Below are 18,566 nucleotides of genomic sequence, written 5' to 3' on the forward strand. Positions count from 1 at the left end.
CCCCACGACCCCCCAGCCTGATGTGCTTTCAAGCCCCCACTGGCATTCTTATACTCAGCTGATGAAAGAGATTGCTGGGGTATTGCGCTAATGAATTGGCATTATTATTAAATGATGTTTATAAATGTTGACCCAGTTTGGCCCCGATGAATGGAGCAGAAACTTAAAACCCACACCGTCAATTAGGAGCGCAGTTATTTATGGAGTTCTCGGCGGTTTGGGATTTTGGAAGATCCATTTGCGGCTCATTGGCGCCTCCCTGTGTCTTACAGAAGAAGAGCTATCCTTTTTGTGATACGTTTGGAATGACTCTAAACCTGAGCGTTTGCTTGAAAATGTTAAAAGCAGTGTGGTATCATTTTTGTGAAGGTGGGGCTTTTAAATTTTTGGAAACAAGGGACTCTTTTTACCCAAAAATTTTTACCTAAGGACTCGCTCATATCTTCAAGCCAATCAAACATACCTTAATTTTCGGACTACAAGTCACTATTTTTCTTCCCTCATTTTGAATCCCGCGGTTTATAGTCCAGTGTGGTTTATTTGTTGATTTATTTGAGTAAATAGGAAACACATTTTTTGACGGTGGCGTCATAAAACTGCCATAAGACTGTCATAATTATGACATGACACTATCATGGGCATTAATGAATGCTTATGACGGATGTCATTAAGTGCCATCCAGCAAATTACCTTATTGGCCCGAATATAAGACGGCCCTGATTATAAGACTTTTTAAAAGATTAAAAGACTTTTTGAACAACAAATTAATTTTTATGCAGAAAATAATAACAGTACGTCTGAAACAAATAATTATAACAATATATCTGAGAGAAAAAGCATGTTATTTTGCCTCATTCAAATCTTAATATCTGAACATTTAAATATGTAAACTGAAGTGCAATCACATTTGTAAGTGAATAGCTTCTGGATTTGAAATGTAAATAAACCAATCCATTGTGATAAAATAACAAAATTGCAATAACTGCATTAACCATGAAAGTGAAATCTAACTGCAATTGTAGTCTTGAAACAAATCTGAATAAGGATACACATTGCAATAAAAATAATGCAAACTGGTTAAACTTGAGAGTAGCTGAGATCTGTCATGACAGAACATCGCTTCAATTATATCTGGCGCCATCTAGCGTCGTGAATGGGTATAATGTCTAGACCGTGAATATAATACGACCCCCACTTTTTCAGTCTTATTTCAATGCAAAAAACACCGTCTTATATTTGAGCCAATACGGTATGTCACTAACTCTATTTAGGTCCAGCTCGGATCTTTTACATCCATTCAAAATTGAGATAATTTGCCGGATGACACTTAATGACATCTGTCATAAGCATTAATTAATGCTCATGGCATTGTCTTTCAATAATTATGATGGTTTTATGGCACCACTGTCAAATAAATTGTCACCAAATACCATAACAGACAATTAATGAAACAACTGGATCAGTAACTGAAGAAATAATTAGCACAGAACATGAATTTTGATTGTTATTTACAACTGTAGCGCTGTGATGCATGCCAGGAGGCATGTTGGACGACAACAGTGTTGATAGTAAGTGGCGGCAGAGGTTGACTGTCTCCCCCAAGGGAGCAGTGATCGCCAAATGAAGCTTCTTGAAGCCATGTCGCTTTGCAGCCAATTGGTTCCAAGCTTCAGGGTGGTTTATTTGGTCTTATGATCGTCTAATGATGCCACTGCCAAATAAAGTGTTACCAGTTAATGTCTTTTGGTGTAAATATCATAGGATACACTGAGGACAGCTGCGGCTTATAGTTCGGTGCGGCTTATATATGAACAAATGGCGTTTTTGTGTCAAATTTGGTGGGTGGCGGCTTATAGTCACGTGCACCTTATAGTCCGAAAATTGCTGTAATCATCTTGTTCAATGTCAAAATCATATCACATCTTTTAATTTGCTTGAAACTCATTTAGAGTGGAGCAATTAATTAGGTTCATTGGTTTTGTTTCATCCCTAATTGATACAACACTAAAATGGACTGCAAATTATTTTGCGGACCAGCAAATTACTGCTACCAGACCCGTAGGCATCCAGTAACCCTCTGTTTGAAAACCACTGATATAAAATTCAGCCAGGCCCTCAGCTAGCCACAAGGGGGCGTACTAGCCGCAAGGCTCCCTCTTCTCATCTCTGAGCAAATATTTAACTTTCTGCTTTGTTGTTAATTATGTTGACCGCAACGTCACACCAACTTTTGAAGGCAAGCACGACTGAGCGCATTTTAATTGGACTTTTAATTCAAGCAATCTTCTTCAAACCATTTTTAGAAGGTTAAAAATGAGTTTCTTTAAAGGGAAATTTGTTCGGTCCTCATTGACCCCAATTAGCTCAGCTCACACATAAAAACATTTGTATTAATGAGCGCGCCAGGTTTATACTGCTAAGCACTCGTGTCATTGGAGCTATTTTGCTTCTTTCCTTTACTTAGTTTGAACAGCTGTGTTGACTCTTGGAGGGTATGGATCATGGAATGGCACCAGGAACTCAAAAGTGGCCCCATGAATGGAAGGCACTCTGAATTAAAATGCATAGTTTTCCATGTCTAAGCCCTGATTTAGAATTTGTAATGGTAAACAACTAAATGAGATTTTGTTCATCCCACCTGCAGTATTTTTAGTACAATCAATATGGCCCAGCGTTACTCGGGTTTGTGTAACGTGAACGCAATACAACTTTCCTTAGAGATGCAGCTGTAAGGTAGTAATAGTAAAAGTCCCCCATTAAGGGGTTAATGTGCATTCACTTTTCCATCACTGTGTACACTATTGCGATGTCAAGAAGAATGAGAGTGACAGTTTTTATGTTTATAACGTTAATAACGCTAACGTTAATAACGTTAATATTTATAATGTTAATAATAATAATCCACCCATGAACAACTGCGGGTGTAACACTTAATAAATACCATTTAATACAATATGAATATCCAGCCAAAATAAAACCCGTAGTAATTTTCCGAAAAATTGTAATTTTTTTTTTAAATCCAGCATCTTTTTGCGGAGTACTCAAAACTACAATGTATCATTACCACCAGGGTTGTTCCGATCATGTTTTTTTGCTCCCGATCCGATCCCGATCGTTTTAGTTTGAGTACCTGCCGATCCCGATATTTCCCGATCCGATTGCTTTTTTTTGCTCCCGATTCAATTCCAATCATTCCCGATAATTTTTCTCGATCATATACATTTTGGCAATGCATTAAGAAAAAAATGAATAAAACTCGGACGAATATATACATTCAACATACAGTACATAAGTACTATATTTATTTATTATGACAATAAATCCTTAAGATGGCATTTACATTAACATTCTTTCTGTGAGAGGGATCCGCGGATAGAAAGACTTTTGACTTTGTATATTGTGACTAAATATTGCCATCTAGTGTATTTGTTGAGCTTTCAGTAAATGATACTGTGGCCATCCCAAATGCATGATGGGAAGTGGAACCATGACTGTGTGTCGTGCTACCAATTGATATCTTCTCTGCGTTGGAAAATAACTTAAGGTGTTAACACAAAGACCAATTGCCACCTTGCTTCCCCACATTGCTTCCCATGATATTTCTATTCATAGGGAGAGGGATTGCAAGGCTTTAGCCAATTAAAAAAAGGCTCCAAAGGCTGCCAAAGTTCACTCTATTCAATTTGCGCTGCCTTTTATCTCTCTATATAGGTAAAACGGCGTCATTACAGATTGAGCGCGACAATGAGTTAGAGGGTCCTGCAGCGCATACATTAATTGCGGTAAATATTTTAACGTGACACATTTTTTAATAAATTAATTGTCGCCGTTATCGGGATATTTTTGATAACCCTACCTTAAGCCTAAACTAAAGGCTCTGGATGAGTGTAACATATTATGTCTGTAACGTTAAATACAATTAGAAAACTATTTAAAAAAAAAATATATATATATATATATATATATATATATATATATATAATATAAAAAAAGGCATGGCCGATATTTTTTTGCCGATTCCGATACTTTGAAAATGACGTGATCGGACATCTGTACTTACCACACATATAAATGTGTGCATGAGTTTGAAAGCCAACTGCGACATTGCACTCTCGAGAGATGCGTATTTTGTCCAAAAGAGGGTGGTGTAAATAATATATATAAATAAAATAAAATAAAAACAAAAGAGGGTGGTGGCGCCTCCACAATCAGGGATTTTTTATGCAAATTTTTTTAGTATCGGGTTAATTTTCCCCACTAAATGAAGGCCTACAGAGATAGAACCCATCTAAGAACACTCCAAGAAACAAAATGTAACACTGTGTAAAATTTCGTCAAAATCCGCCCAGCTATTTCGGAATACATGGGGAACGAACACACACAGACAAAGTTCCATATATAAGCAATTGTAGATATAGATATATATTTAATAAATATATAAGATATATTTAATAAAATGAAATATTGCAAAACATTTACCGTATTTTTCGGACTATAAGTCACACCTGAGTATAAGTCGCACCAGACATAAAATGCCCAACAAAGAGGAAAAAAATAACATATATAAATCGCACCGGAGTATAAGTCACATTTTGGGGGGAAATTTACTTGATAAAATCAAATACATAGAACAGATATGTTATCTTGAAAGGCAATTTAAAATAAAAATACAATAGAGAAAAACATGCTAAATAAGTGTACGGTATGATAATGTTACATGATGCCTGAACAACAAAATACGAACGTCGCCGGAATGTTAACATAACATAGCTATTAAGAGTTATTCAGATCACTATAGCATAAAGAACATGCTAACAAGTTTACCAAACCATCAGTGTGAATCCAAAGCACCAAAATAACGTGAAATGATATAATAATGTGTTAATAATTTCACACATAGGTTGCTCCAGAGTATAAGTCGCACCCCCAACCAAACTTTTAAAAAAACTGCGACTTATAGTCCGAAAAATACAGTACTAAAAAAGTTAATTTTGATCTTAACTAATGGTAACCTCATTTTATTTAAACAGTTAAAGACAATAAATATGACAAAACTCTTGATAGTGTAATTCCTTTATAGGCTGGATTACAGAACGTAGCCATGTGTACCCCTTGGCGTGAGCATGAATGATTTTATTTTGGGATTTCCGTAATATGTGATCCGTGGAGCGTAAAGGATTGTTGCAGCCAAACGTAATTGGCTCCCATCCAGTGCTGTTCTTCACTGACCAGATGTCTATCCCACGCTACAGGCTGTACTGATACAGCCGAGATGACTAAATTTTGGATTCACACGTAGTTTCCTGCCACCTGGAGGGAGCTGTCTTGATTGATTGTCAACTAGTGACTCACACTATGCAGCGCATGCGTTTGAGTAGCTGTGGATGATATACTGTATATCTTTTCAAATCATTTCAGTTTCAAATTCTGCTCTTCCATTTTGCCTCTGTGGGATGGCAGCAGTACTTCATCAGTTCACAGTTGTAACATCACCATTTTGGCATTTAGCTTAATGTTCCATCCATGCTGGGATATAATGGAGGAAAAACACTGGATGCCTGTTTTTGTGGGAGCAGAAGAGAGCATTGAATTACAGTGCATTTCTGTAACAAGCGGTGGAGAAAATCCTCATATTAAAGATTCTTATTGTTTTGTTTTGTGCTGCTTATGAACTGCACAAATAAAAAATACACTTTAAAGCCCATAGGTTTATGAAACACAAGGGTGACTTTCAAAACCCCTTCAAGACTTAAAGTAAGATTAGCAAAGGTGTGTGTGTGTGTGTCTGTTAAATGGGGTTGAATTCCAGACCCACTGTGGCTGACAGGAAATTATGTCAGCCCTGCCCAGACTACCGTGACTCATTGTTATGTTCACGCCGTCTTCTCATACTGGCCCACATTTGGAAGAAGGCCACTGTGGCCAGGATATTTTTTTTCTATTAGGGGAAATACTTGAAAAACTTATACTCCTTAATATTTGAGATTGAAAGAGTAGGTCCAGGACAGTAGGTCCATGTCATGCCAGTTTAGAATTACTTAATCAGTAATGCTTTTAATGTAGTAAATGGTGTTATACTTGTATAGCGCTTTCCTCCTTTCAAGGACAGTATGATCCCTATGCAATAGGTAACGTGATTTTTTTTTTAAGTTTCATTCTTCTATTGCCCATTTTTTTATTCACACGGTTCCCACAAAATGGTGTGTTGTATACTGTATTATACAAAGTATAGATCCTTATACCGTAATTTTCACACTTTAAGGCGCACCTAACTATAAGCCACAACACACCAAATGTGACACGAAAACGACATTTGTTCATTGATAAGTCTCACTGGACTATAAGCCGCAGCTGTTCGGACTGTATAATGGGATATTTACACCAACAGATATTAACTGGTAACACTTTATTAGACAGCGGCATCATATGAATGTCAGAAGACCAAATGAACCACCATGAAGCTTTGAACTAATTGGCTTCAAAGCTTCATTGTTTCAAGAAGCTTCATTTGGCCATCACTGCTTCCTTGGGGGCGACAGTCAACCTCTTCTGCCACCTGCTGTCAGCACTGATGTTGTACAACACGCCTCCTAGCATGCATTGCAGCACTACAGATGTAAATAAAATTTAAATTAATTTTCTGTGCTAATTATTTATTTAGTTAACATTCCAGTTGTTTCATTAATTGCTCGTTATGGTATTTGGTAACACTTTATTTGACAGTGGCGCCATAAAATGGTCATTAGACAATCATAATTATGACATGACACCCTCATGATCATGAATGAATGCTTATAACAGATGTCATTTAGTGTTATCCAGCAAATTATCTCTCTTGTGAATGGATGTAAAAGATCCTAGCTAGACATAAATGGAGTTAGTGACATAATTTGCCGGATGACACTTAATGACATCTGTCATAAGCATTCAGTAATGCCCATGATAATGTCATATCATAATTATGACAGTCTTATGACAGTCATATGAAGCCACTGTCAAATAAAGTGTTACCAAATGCCATAACAAGCAATTAATGAAACAACTGGAATGTTAACTAAATAAATAATTAGCACAGAAAATTAATTTAAATTTTATTTACATCTGTAGTGCTGCAATGCATGCCAGGAGGGATGTGTTCCCGATTAACCCAAATAAATCAACAAATAATCTGCACTGGACAATAAGACGCAGGATTTAAAATGAAGGAATAAAGCAGCGCCTTACAGTCCGAAAATTACGGTAGTTCTCTGTACTTAAAACAATCCCTGTCAAGTTATGAATTCCAAAGCTGCTTCAGCCTCAACAGTAACTTCCTTCCCTCAATAGCAATATAAATATCTATGAAAGGAAATGAATGCACCAAGGTTATATTTTACAAAGTTGTGTGATAGTTGAATAATGATGTACAGTGAGCTAAACAGCTGTACATAGTTGGTGGCCAGATGTGCACGCGTTGCATACGGCTGCTGCAAGTGAAAATTATAGGAAGTTGAGTGTCAATGTGCACGTAGGCAAACATGCGCTAACCACAAAGTGACCTCAGTTCAGCCTCAGACCTAAATGAAATTAGACATGCAGCATATTTCTACCAGGAAATATTTTGGCTCATTACATTGAAAGTGCCACTAGATGAACAAAAATTTGTTGTAAAATGATCTTTGATCTTCAATTGTATTCCTTTTGGGTAGATATACAGATAGTTGGGCTGCAGTTAAAAAGGCTTTAGTTTACATGGTTTTGCGAAAATTAGGCGATCGTGACAAAAAGTGGAACCATATGACTGACAACAGCTCAGAATTACAGCAATTAATCACTGTTAGTGGCAGGTGAATAAACCGAAATATCAAATCACACAAAGAAACATCAAACGAGTTTGTATTTTTATTTTTTATTTATTTTTATATGTAGTTTACATTGTATATGCGAGAATCGTGGGTGGTATTCCTTCATGAAAAAGATCGAGTGAGCAAAGATGGGAAGAATGTTTGAGTTACAATTTAGCCCTCAAGATTTACATTCTTGGGAGGTTGTGTTGCTCAAAAGGGCTTCATCGTTCCCCCTTTGGTTGCTAACCTCTGTCATTTAGTGTGTGTGGAGGGATAAAGTGAGGAAGAGTGTGGGGTGGTCCTTGGTGTTCCATAATGACCAACACTTGACTTTGGCACTGTACTCTGCACTTGCGTTCACTTTTTGACCTTCCAAGACTAAATATGGTCCCACAGACAGGAGAGAACAACCTGGATATTACACAGCTCAGCACCTCGTCTATATACTGTAATAATTGCAGTGCGTCTCAGGCTATCTCGGCCATCACGAAAAGGCCCAGTGGAGTGATTTTAATGTTATGAAGAAAAGTGATTACAATCTAACACAAAGGACTGTCATCTTGTATTGGACAATTATCTGATAAAGTGCCTGTGAATGCTTTTGAATTAAAATATGACATTGTCATAAGCCTAATATAAGACATGACAGAAAACCCGAATTTTAAAAGATTCAACTTTGGCAAAATGTATTTCAGATGGAGTTTTTCCTTTAATATGGCTAAAAATAATGAGGAAACAGGATTAAAAACTTCTGAGGTGTTTATCCTTTAATTTTTTGAGCGGCGCATTTAAGTGAATTTTTGTACATCTATGTGTATTTTACTGCCTGTGTGTGAAGTAAACTTTGACATTAATGATATGTAGTAGTTAAGCGTGAGATATATAGTCATGTTTTTGGATCTGCAAAAACCAATTAAAAAGCAAAAAAAATAGTAATCAGGCGATACAACAATACAACAACTAACATTTCAGGGAATCACGTAGGGGCCGTTTACATGGTGACACTGCGACACCAAGACGTAACAATTTTTTGTCTTTTGTCTTAAAGACAAGTAATTCTTAAAAGATAAATGTTAGTATGAGTTATAATAATTTGATATTAAGACCCCTCTTAATGTTTTCGTTTTAATAAAATTTGTAAAATTATTTTAAGTGATAGGTTGCCATTCTCGTTGACGTCGCAGTTTGGTGACGTCACCAGGCCCGCTGCCGAACTTCCAGCGTGTCACTCATTAGCTACCCCAAAATGTCGTCAGTTCTGCCCTTCCAATTTGAACCAGAGCGGAAAAGTGAAGAGCAGGACAGCGCTGTCGTTCGTTCACAAGACGAGCAACAAAGGCAAAATGCAGAGCAGGAAATACCTGATAAGACAAGAGTTGGGCAAAACTGGGGATGTACTTGCGGCAAGTGTGTCTCAATGACAACAGAGTGAGATAGAGTATGCTGTTGACAACTCCGGTTTTTGTTAGCAGATCCTCAAGGTGAGCTATTGCGTGATCAAACCTATTCCAATATAAATATGTAGATTGTTAGCATCCAGAGCTGTCGTGTGCTTTACAGGCCAAAAGTTTGAACACACTTGTCATTCGTGCATTTTCATTTTTATAAATATTGACATTATAAACTCTCACTGAAGGTAATAAAACTGAATGCACACATGTGATAGTCAGGATCAAAGTAGTGTCGTGGCTGACTGTCCTCATTAAATTCGTCATCTGGATCAAATGTCCTCCATGTCTTGTACATCCAACTCACATTTAACTACGTAAGGGGGCCACTGTATCGCTGCATCGGACGTGTCTGGATCAGATTGAGTGGCAGCATCACTCATATTAGGTGAATACTGAACAGACACACTTACTGCCTGATGAACTGAGAGTAGAGGTGTATTATTAGCTTCCTCTGTGACTAGCGGTATGCCAGAAGGTTCGCCTAGCGCTGTAGCGACAGGAGCAGCTTGCCTGCTTAAGAGAGCGGCCAGCATTTTCATGTCTTTGGCACTTTATTGCACACATTTCACTCGCTATCTGAACGCGTTGAGGCTTCTTTTGAGGGAAAATAGTTGGTGGGACAGCATTTGATTTTAGTCTCCGCTTATATCCAGCCGCTCCGGTGAACTCTTTCATAAGTTGTCGTCAACTAAAAGCCTCAAACGTGGTAGAAGAAAAATGGCAAAAACAAAGCCTTGGGTCTTTGTGTGGTTTTGTCAGTCAACAGACATTTTCCCAAACCTTTCTCCTTTTCTTGTCAATAGGAAATCTGTTGAGACTCACATCATTCCCCTTGTTTCCATTTGATTGGTATGTTGTACACAAGTGGAAACGTCCCAATTACCTCATCACTCTGAGCCCGCAAAACATGGCGCCAACTATCGGTCAAAATAGTACTAAACAGTACTAAATGTTATTAAATATTGCCATTGATTTAACATTTTATGTGTTTCTAACAACATATTTTAGTACAATACATTGTACAATTGTGGTTTATTAGAGCCTACATGCCTTTAAGATCGAGGATCCCTTTAATGTACAATTCCGATTTCTGTTCAAGCTAGGCGCTAACGCTAAATAACAGCTGCATCGCTACCGTAGCGCCCTGTCTCTCTCCCTCTTTGTATTTGCTGCATGAATTTCGATTTAGGGGACTTTACAGTTCAGACTGTAGCCACATTCTGGAAAAATGAAGCCCGGATCGGATTTTAACCACATACGAAAGTGACCTAAATCGGATTTGAAATGGTCCACTTTTATGCAACTTTTGTCGTTGTTTTTGATGTGTCTTCACCAGATAGCAGCATGTCTTGCTCTTCCCACCAGAGGCGTAACTTTAGTGGGGTACTATTGGTGCGACCGCACCCGGGCTTCTAAGGCTACGTCTACACTAGGATGGATAATGGCATTAAATTAATTATACTATACGGAATGTCGGCTATACTAATGTACTTCTTGTCTGCCGTCTACATTTTTTTGTGTGGCATGACGGCATCATAAACACGGACGATGGCGTCACACACGAGGCTGCTCCATTTTCGCAGTTGGCGCAAATGCAGGCGTCCCTTGCAGGAGCGTGTCATTCATAAATGCACCTTAAACAAAGCGCGGACAGGTATAAAAAACTGTCAGAATTACACGGCAAAGAAAATCATCTTTCCTCATGTAGACGTAGACTAAGGGGCCTGTTTTGCGGGTTGAAGGCGAGGGGAGGGTCAAACAAAAAGGTAAGGTAATGTGCGGATCTGTAATATGTTGTTTTAGTGTTTAAAATATCTCTGCCAGCACCCCCCCCCCTCCACTTCTTTGCCTATTGTCTGGAGGGGCCCGCAAAAAACTTCCCACTTGCACCCCCACCCACACACATGCACCCCCAAACCGGACGATTGTCTTGAGGGGCACACCAATAATTGTCCATGAGCAACCCCCATTGGATGTCCCACTCAGAGGGTCCCAGGTCCCTTTATGCTAATCGCACCCGGACCCTGATCACATTTATTCCGCCACTGCTTCCCAACGTTGCTTGTAAATGGTGCTATATCAAGCAATGTTTATTACCCTAGCTACAATTATACCTCATACCTTATGAGAAATAAAAATCCTGTGATTTTTGGGATTGAAAATCTGGAAAATAGTTAAAGCATTACATACTGTTATAAATCATTCCTGTCAACCTGTCAAAGTAAAAATAAAGCAGATCCATGGTGGCATACCCCATGACCGGCTCTGTTTTGTTCTTCGAACCACAATTACCAAGACGGGTGACTTTCTTCAGTAGAGGTATCCAAAAGAAAAATGCCACATTTGTGGTCTGTCATAAAACGGAGCCAAAGTGCCATAGAGGAGGATCAGGGTGGATCACCATTGGTTTTGTCAAGATGGCTTGTGGTTATTGGATTGCTAGTCTGCCATTGCTGTTACGTTTCTTTGGACTCCTCAGAGGGCAAAAAATTCGATGAGGAAAAAAAAAATATGCCCCTTCTGGGCAATTCCTCTTCAGAATTGGACTTACATGTGGAAGAAACACATTCACTGGCCAAGCAGTAGAACTTCAAATTATACTTTAGCAATGAGTAAACAGCTACTAAGACGGAACCCAATCCAGAAACGATTGGATCTGAAGCTGCAAATGCCCATCTGCAATCAAGTTTTGTGGCCTATTGACATCTGTTACTGGGTCAACCTGTCCCAACTTATATTTGTTCAATCACAACGTTGATTTTAGTAACCTTTGTGACACCATATGATAAAGAATAAGTCGGATTTATCTGTGTTGTATTTATCAATTGAAAGATAGTCTAAACCAGGGGTCCTCAACGACCGGGCCGCGGACCAGTACCGGTCCGTGGTGCATTTGGTACCGGGCCGCGCAGAAATAATAAATAATTTATTAACGACTGCATTCTGGCCGATTGACTTTGGCCTGTGCCGCTTAACACACCAATATCCCTGTCTACTCTAGATATACAACTACAGGATAGGAGGTCGTCATAGAAATGCATTGATTGGGCTCTTAGCAATACATCTTGTTTTGTATATTATGTGCGCTTGGCCTCGATAGTAACGTATGATGTAGGTGGTCGCCCATCACATTTGTTCCCGGAAATAATTAGCCCCCACACTTGAATGACTGAAAAACAGACGTCTTTGGCCAGGTTTTTTACAGGGAAAAGGCAACCTGACGAGCCAGAAGATGAGCCTACAACCTCGCAGAAAACAAAATCTATGCTACTTCCCAATCACTAAAGACCCACGAACTGCAAAGGAGTGGATTCATGACCCGTATGTGAATAAACTGAGTGATTCGAGCATGTCTGTGCAACAGGAAATCAGTTTGTAGAGATCGCAAATCACGGCGACCTTAAACGTACATTTGAGAACAAATCTACCAAGGTTCTGGATTAAAGTCATTTCGGAATATCGTGACATCGCTAGGAGAGCACTGCAAACAGCTACAATTTCCAACATTGTGTTTGTAAAGCGGGCTTCTCTCGCATCTCGGGACCATCTTGTCACAACGAAACAAGCTCAGGCCTCCTACTGATTCAGCGGGTGAGTTGTATTTTCCCTGCACTTAACACGACGGGGCTAAAAACAAATGTTTGCTGTATATTTCTGCCACACAATGCCGGTGTTCTGACAAATTTAGCATGCACGTAACGTTAAAAATGACAGCGAATGCAGCGACTCCAAAGTACACAGTACAAACTTTCTTTATAGTAAGGAATATTAACTTACGTTTGCCATGATAGCTGCACACAACAATTGCACGCAGCTCTCACTTAACGACTTCGCCGTGTTGTTAAGCATTAATTTACGCCTTTTTCGTCTTGCACATGTATGTTTATGTTGTAAATAGTTTTTTAGGACCGTTGAATAACATTAAGAGTCCAACTAAATATAAAAGAGGACTTTTTTCACCACCACAAACGCTTTGAGAGCAAAATTTTATAGGGGTGCAAAATTTAACAGAACACCGGTCCGTGAAAAAAAGACCAAAATCACAACGGTCCGTGTTGCAAAAAAGGTTGGGGACCCATGGTCTAAACAGAAGTTTGCTGGAAATATATCCTGCTTTTGCAACTCCTCTTTTTCAGGGTGTTGAAAAGCACCTACTGGTGTTTACTATCATTTTCCTTGCTGTCACCTATTTCCTACTAAAGTTAAAGTTCCAGATTTTTCTATGTCATGTCTACCAGTGCTGCAATTCCAATCAATCATGGTTTTGCTCAAGCGGTGGTTGACTGGAAAACAGCATTCCTTCTGGCCAAGCTCCAAATTTGGAAACTCTTCACTAACTTCCCATAAAGCAGCTTAAAAATGCGCTACCATTTTCAGGCTATATTACCGTTACTCTCTTATAAATTGTACACAGGAATTTGATTCATCAAAAATATCAAATACCAAGTCAAAGTTGTCTACTTCCAAGCATTTCTTATATAACTGTTCCCCGTTTTGTAGTTGGAATCTCCTTAAGAATTATACCCAGTTCACTACATGTGTGACTCCAAAAAGTCTGTAGTCTGGGGCTTAGAGATTCTTTGTTCTTATTTCTATTACCCACACTAAGACCCCATAATACCACACACACCCATTCTTTCATCAGCAGGCATAGGAACCAGACAAAACAGAATGAAGGATCATTCAAAGTATCCCAAATTAGCTCTTAAAAAGCATGCGTGCAACTTGTATTTTTCTCTGCTAGTTCTAAACGGAGGTTCTGTGGTTTTGGACGACGCCCATCTCCTATCCATCTTTCCTTCATCTTGCCGTTTTCATAAATCATTATCTGTCTGAGTGGGCGGAGTAGCTGATTACGTTTTACAAAGCTACTGTGTAATTTGACTAAGTGGTACTTTCACCTAGTTTATTGATGGAAAACATTTTGACTTGTTAAAAAAATGGGAAGAAGAGGGCAAGCAGTTCTTGCCAAAGCGCAAAATCAGCTCCAGTTGATAGTATGAACTTTTTTTATATTATAGGCTTCATATGACAATCAGATTCAGTCCAGGTTTTACATCATATTCACTGTTTCATCATCTAATAGAGTATATTTTATATTAAGTACTACAAATCAACATCATTTTCACAAGCCTTATAAAGCTTTTAAAGCATAGCGTTTATAAAGTGTTGGAGTGTCTTTTTCTGCCAGAAAAGAAAATGGAAGTTAAAGCAAACCTTCTGCTATTTTACTTAGAGGCACTGTTTCAACAAAAAAGGCCAAAGTTGAAGCAACAAAGGTCTTTACAAGGTTCATTTAGCCAAGAGGTTGAAATAGAGCTGCCATGTAGATGTATGAAGCTTCTGGTTAGAGTGGAATTTTCCACAGATCTCTGTCTATTACTTATGACAAGCCTACTTCTCAAAAAGTATTTGCATAATTTACAGTGGTGTGGCCAAGACTGCATCTTTCACGCACAAAAACTACATTTTGATTGCATTGGGCCTTTAATCTTCAACGAATACTGCAATAACTGATTTTGCCAACAGTTACAATGTTGGTTTATTAGCTGTTCCGTTACAAAAATAAAATGTAATAAATAGGGTTGTTCCGATAATGCTTTTTTGCTCCCGATCCGATCCCGATCGTTTTAGTTTGAGTATCTGCCGATCCCGATATTTCCCGATCCGATTGTTTTTTTTTTTTTTTTTTTTTTTTTTTTTTTTTTTTTTTTTTTTTGCTCCTGATTCAATTCCAATCATTCCCGATAATTTTTCCTGATCATATACATTTTGGCAATGCATTAAGAAAAAAATGAATAAAACTCGGACGAATATATACATTCAACATACAGTACATAAGTACTGTATTTGTTTCCTTTCCCTTTCTGTGAGAGGGATCCACGGATAGAAAGACTTGTCATTCTTAAAGGATAAATGTGACTTTGTATATTGTGACTAAATATTGCCATCTAGTGTATTTTTGGAGCTTTCAGTAAATGATACTGTAGCCATCTGTTCTGCCCAAATGCATGATGGGAAGTGCACCCATGACTGTACGTAGTGGTACCAATTGATATATCTTCTCTGCATTGGGAAATAACATAGGGTGTTAAGAAAAAGATCAATTACTACCTTTCTTCCCCACATTGCTTCCCACGATGTTTCTAACCGTAGGGAGAGAGATTGTAAGGCTTTAGCCAATTAAAAAAAGGGTCCAAAGGCTGCCAAAATTCACTCTACTCATTTTACGCTGCCTTTTAGCTCTATATATATAGGTAAAAGGTAAAACGGCGCCATTACAGATTGAACACGACAATGCGTGAGTGGGCCGTGTGGCGAATGCATTAATTGCGTTAAATATTTTAACGTGATTTGTTGTTTTTTTTAAATTAATTACCGCTGTTAAGGGGATAAATTTGATAACCCTACCTTAAGCCTAAACTAAAGACTCTGGATGAGTGTAACACATTATGTCTGTAACGTTAAATACAATTAGAAAACGATTTATTTAAAATATAAATATATATTAAAAAAAGGCATGTCCGATATTTTTTTGCCGATTCCGATACTTTGAAAATGACGTGATCGGACCATTGATCGGGATGCCGATGGGACACATTGGGACATCTCTAGTAATAAATGTAAATAAAGCACTTCTGGGAACAGTTTTGTACTTTATTAATAGCTGAAATACCCAAACCTGTGTGGTTTTCATCCCGGCCGTGGAACAGTGGACCAGCTCTACACCCTCGGCGGGTTCCTCAAGGGTGCATGGGAGTTTGCCTAACCAGTCTACATGTGTTTTGTGGATTTGGAGAAGGGTTTTGACCGTGTGCGGGGTACTGAGCCCCTTGGTAAGGGCTCTTCGGTCCCTGTACGACTGGTGTCAGGGTTTGGTCTGCATTGCAGGCAGTAAGTCGAATTTGTTCCTAGTAAGGGTTGGACTCCGCCAAGGCTGCCCTTTGTCACTGATAAGTTTTATGGACAGAATTTCTAGGCACAGCTGAAGCACTGAGGGATTGGTGGCCTCAGCATTGCATCTCTGCTTTTTGCAAATGATGTGCTGCTGTTGGCTTCATCAAGCCGTGACGTCCAACTCTCACTGGGTCTCAGTTCGCAGCTGAGTGTGAAGGGGTCGAGATGAAGATTAGCACCTCCAAATCTGAGACCATGGTCCTCAGTCGGAAAAGGGTGGTGTGCCCTCTCCGGGTCGGGGATGAGATTCTACCCCGGGTGGAAGAGTTCAAGTATCTTGGGGTCTTGTTCATGAGTGAGGGTAGGAGGGAGCGGGAGATTGACAAGCGGATCGGTGCAGCGTCTGCAGTGATGCGGACTCTGCACCAGTCCCTAGTGGTGAAGAAGGAGCTGAGCCGAAAGACGAGGCTCTTGATTTACCAGTCAATCTACGTTCCTCACTTATGGTCTCGAGCTGTGGGTCGTGACCGAAAGAACAAGATTTCAAATAGAAGCGACCAAAATGTGTTTCCTCCGCAGGGTGGCCACGCTCTCCCTTAGAGATGGGGTGAGAAGCTTGGTCATCCGGGAATGACTCTGTGTCGAGCCACTACTCCTTCGTGTTGAGAGGAGCCAGTTGAGGTGGCTAAGACATCTGGTTCGGATGCACCCTGGACTCCTCCCTTGAGAGGTTTTCCGGGCATGTCTTTACCGGCGGGAGGCCCCGGGGACGACCCAGGACACGTTGGAGAGTAGGGGTGTGACAAAATATCGAAATGGTGATATATCGTGATAACCAAAAGGTTATCGATATGCTCCTGTCAAGAATCGAGATATCATTTTATAAAGGTGTCAATGTTCAAAAAAAAAAAAAAAAAAAAAAGGAACCATCAAGTTGCTACCAAAATCTTCCACCATAATAGTGTCTCAGTTAACTCTAAGGCTGCCAGTAACTGTGCTCGACGCCCAATCCATTTAGACTGGGAACGTTCGTTCATTCAAATACAGAGCATTCACAGTCATTTGGTCCGATTTTCGGGGCATTTACAGGTCACTTGCTGTTCATTTTAGGGCATTTACAGGTCATTTCCTGTTCAGTTTGAGTCACTGCCTATTCATTTGGGTGATTCCCAGGTCACTTCCTGTTGTGTAACTCAAAATAAACAAGAAGTGGCCCATAAAATACCCCAAAATTAACAGGAAGTTACTGAAAATCAACAGGTAAATGAAATTAAATGGCCCATAATTACGTCATTGCCAGGCATTGGCTGCCACTGATGGCCATAGACGTTCAAATGGATTGGACGTCTACTAGTGATAAACGCATTCCAATTCACAGCAGAAGCTTGTTTTTCAGTTTATTAGTTTTTTGTAGAATATCCTAGAATGATTTCCTGACCAATGTATCGATAATCGTTGTATCGCCATATCGTCAGATCATTATCGTGAGCTTTGTATCGTAAATCGTATCATATCGTGAGGTACCAAAAGGTTCCCACTCCTACTGGAGAGTCTCTTGGCTGGCTTGGGAACGCCTTGGGCTGGTTGAAGTGGTTGGGGTGAGGGAAGTCTGGGCTTCTGTGCTAAAGCTGCTGCCCCCCTGACCCGACCCCGGATTAGGCGGTGGATGGATGGTTGGATCGATCCCCAAACGCTGATCTTATTGATGTCAAGGCCTGATTAAAATCTGTTTTTGTGATTGTCTATATAAGAAAATGACACACGTTTCTCTGTGTCTTAGCCACAGTTGGAATTTTTGCCAACTGCATTCGTGCATGGGCAGATATAATTTTGTACGGACAGACATGCCCTTAAGGCAATATCACATAATTCCATGCACTTTATTTAAATCATATTTTTAGTCAGGAGTGTTTACACCCCATAGTTAGTGGTGGCTTTAAATCTGCATTGTATAGAAGCATGTTTCCCATCCCAAAGCCGTGCCCCCTAACACAGTTGACTTTGCAACCCTCAAAATCTTGACTGTAAAAACATCGTCTCCAAGCTGGATTTTCCCAGAATTCACTGAAGCAAATGATCTCAGCATGCAATCATCTCATTTCAAACAGCCGTCCGCTATAACTTCAGAAAAATCTGACTTGAGGTTTTTTTTTTCTTTTCATCTGTTTCACTCATTGTATAAAAGGAATCTTGTGAGAACCTGCGAGTTGGGGAGGTATGCAGGTTTTTTCTGCGATCAATGTTACCTTTCAGCGGGGCTGGACACATGGTAGTCAGAGGGAAGTGATGACCACAAAGGCTTCTTTGAGAAGACCCAGTCCTCTCCCTCACCCACACTATTTAATACTAGCTACTCCTACATTTCGCCTTTAGCCAAGTTGGAGAAGACGCT

At 39.4% G+C, this 18,566-nt stretch overlaps 1 protein-coding gene across 3 annotated transcripts in view; it reads left to right on the top strand.

Annotated features, from left to right (window-relative positions):
• The window catches only part of LOC130908509 (uncharacterized), a 371,944-nt gene that overhangs the window by 299,751 nt on the left and 53,627 nt on the right, over positions 1-18,566 (top strand). The window lies entirely within an intron of this gene.

This window comes from Corythoichthys intestinalis, chromosome 20 (assembly GCF_030265065.1).
Source record: "Corythoichthys intestinalis isolate RoL2023-P3 chromosome 20, ASM3026506v1, whole genome shotgun sequence".
NCBI lineage: Eukaryota > Metazoa > Chordata > Actinopteri > Syngnathiformes > Syngnathidae > Corythoichthys > Corythoichthys intestinalis.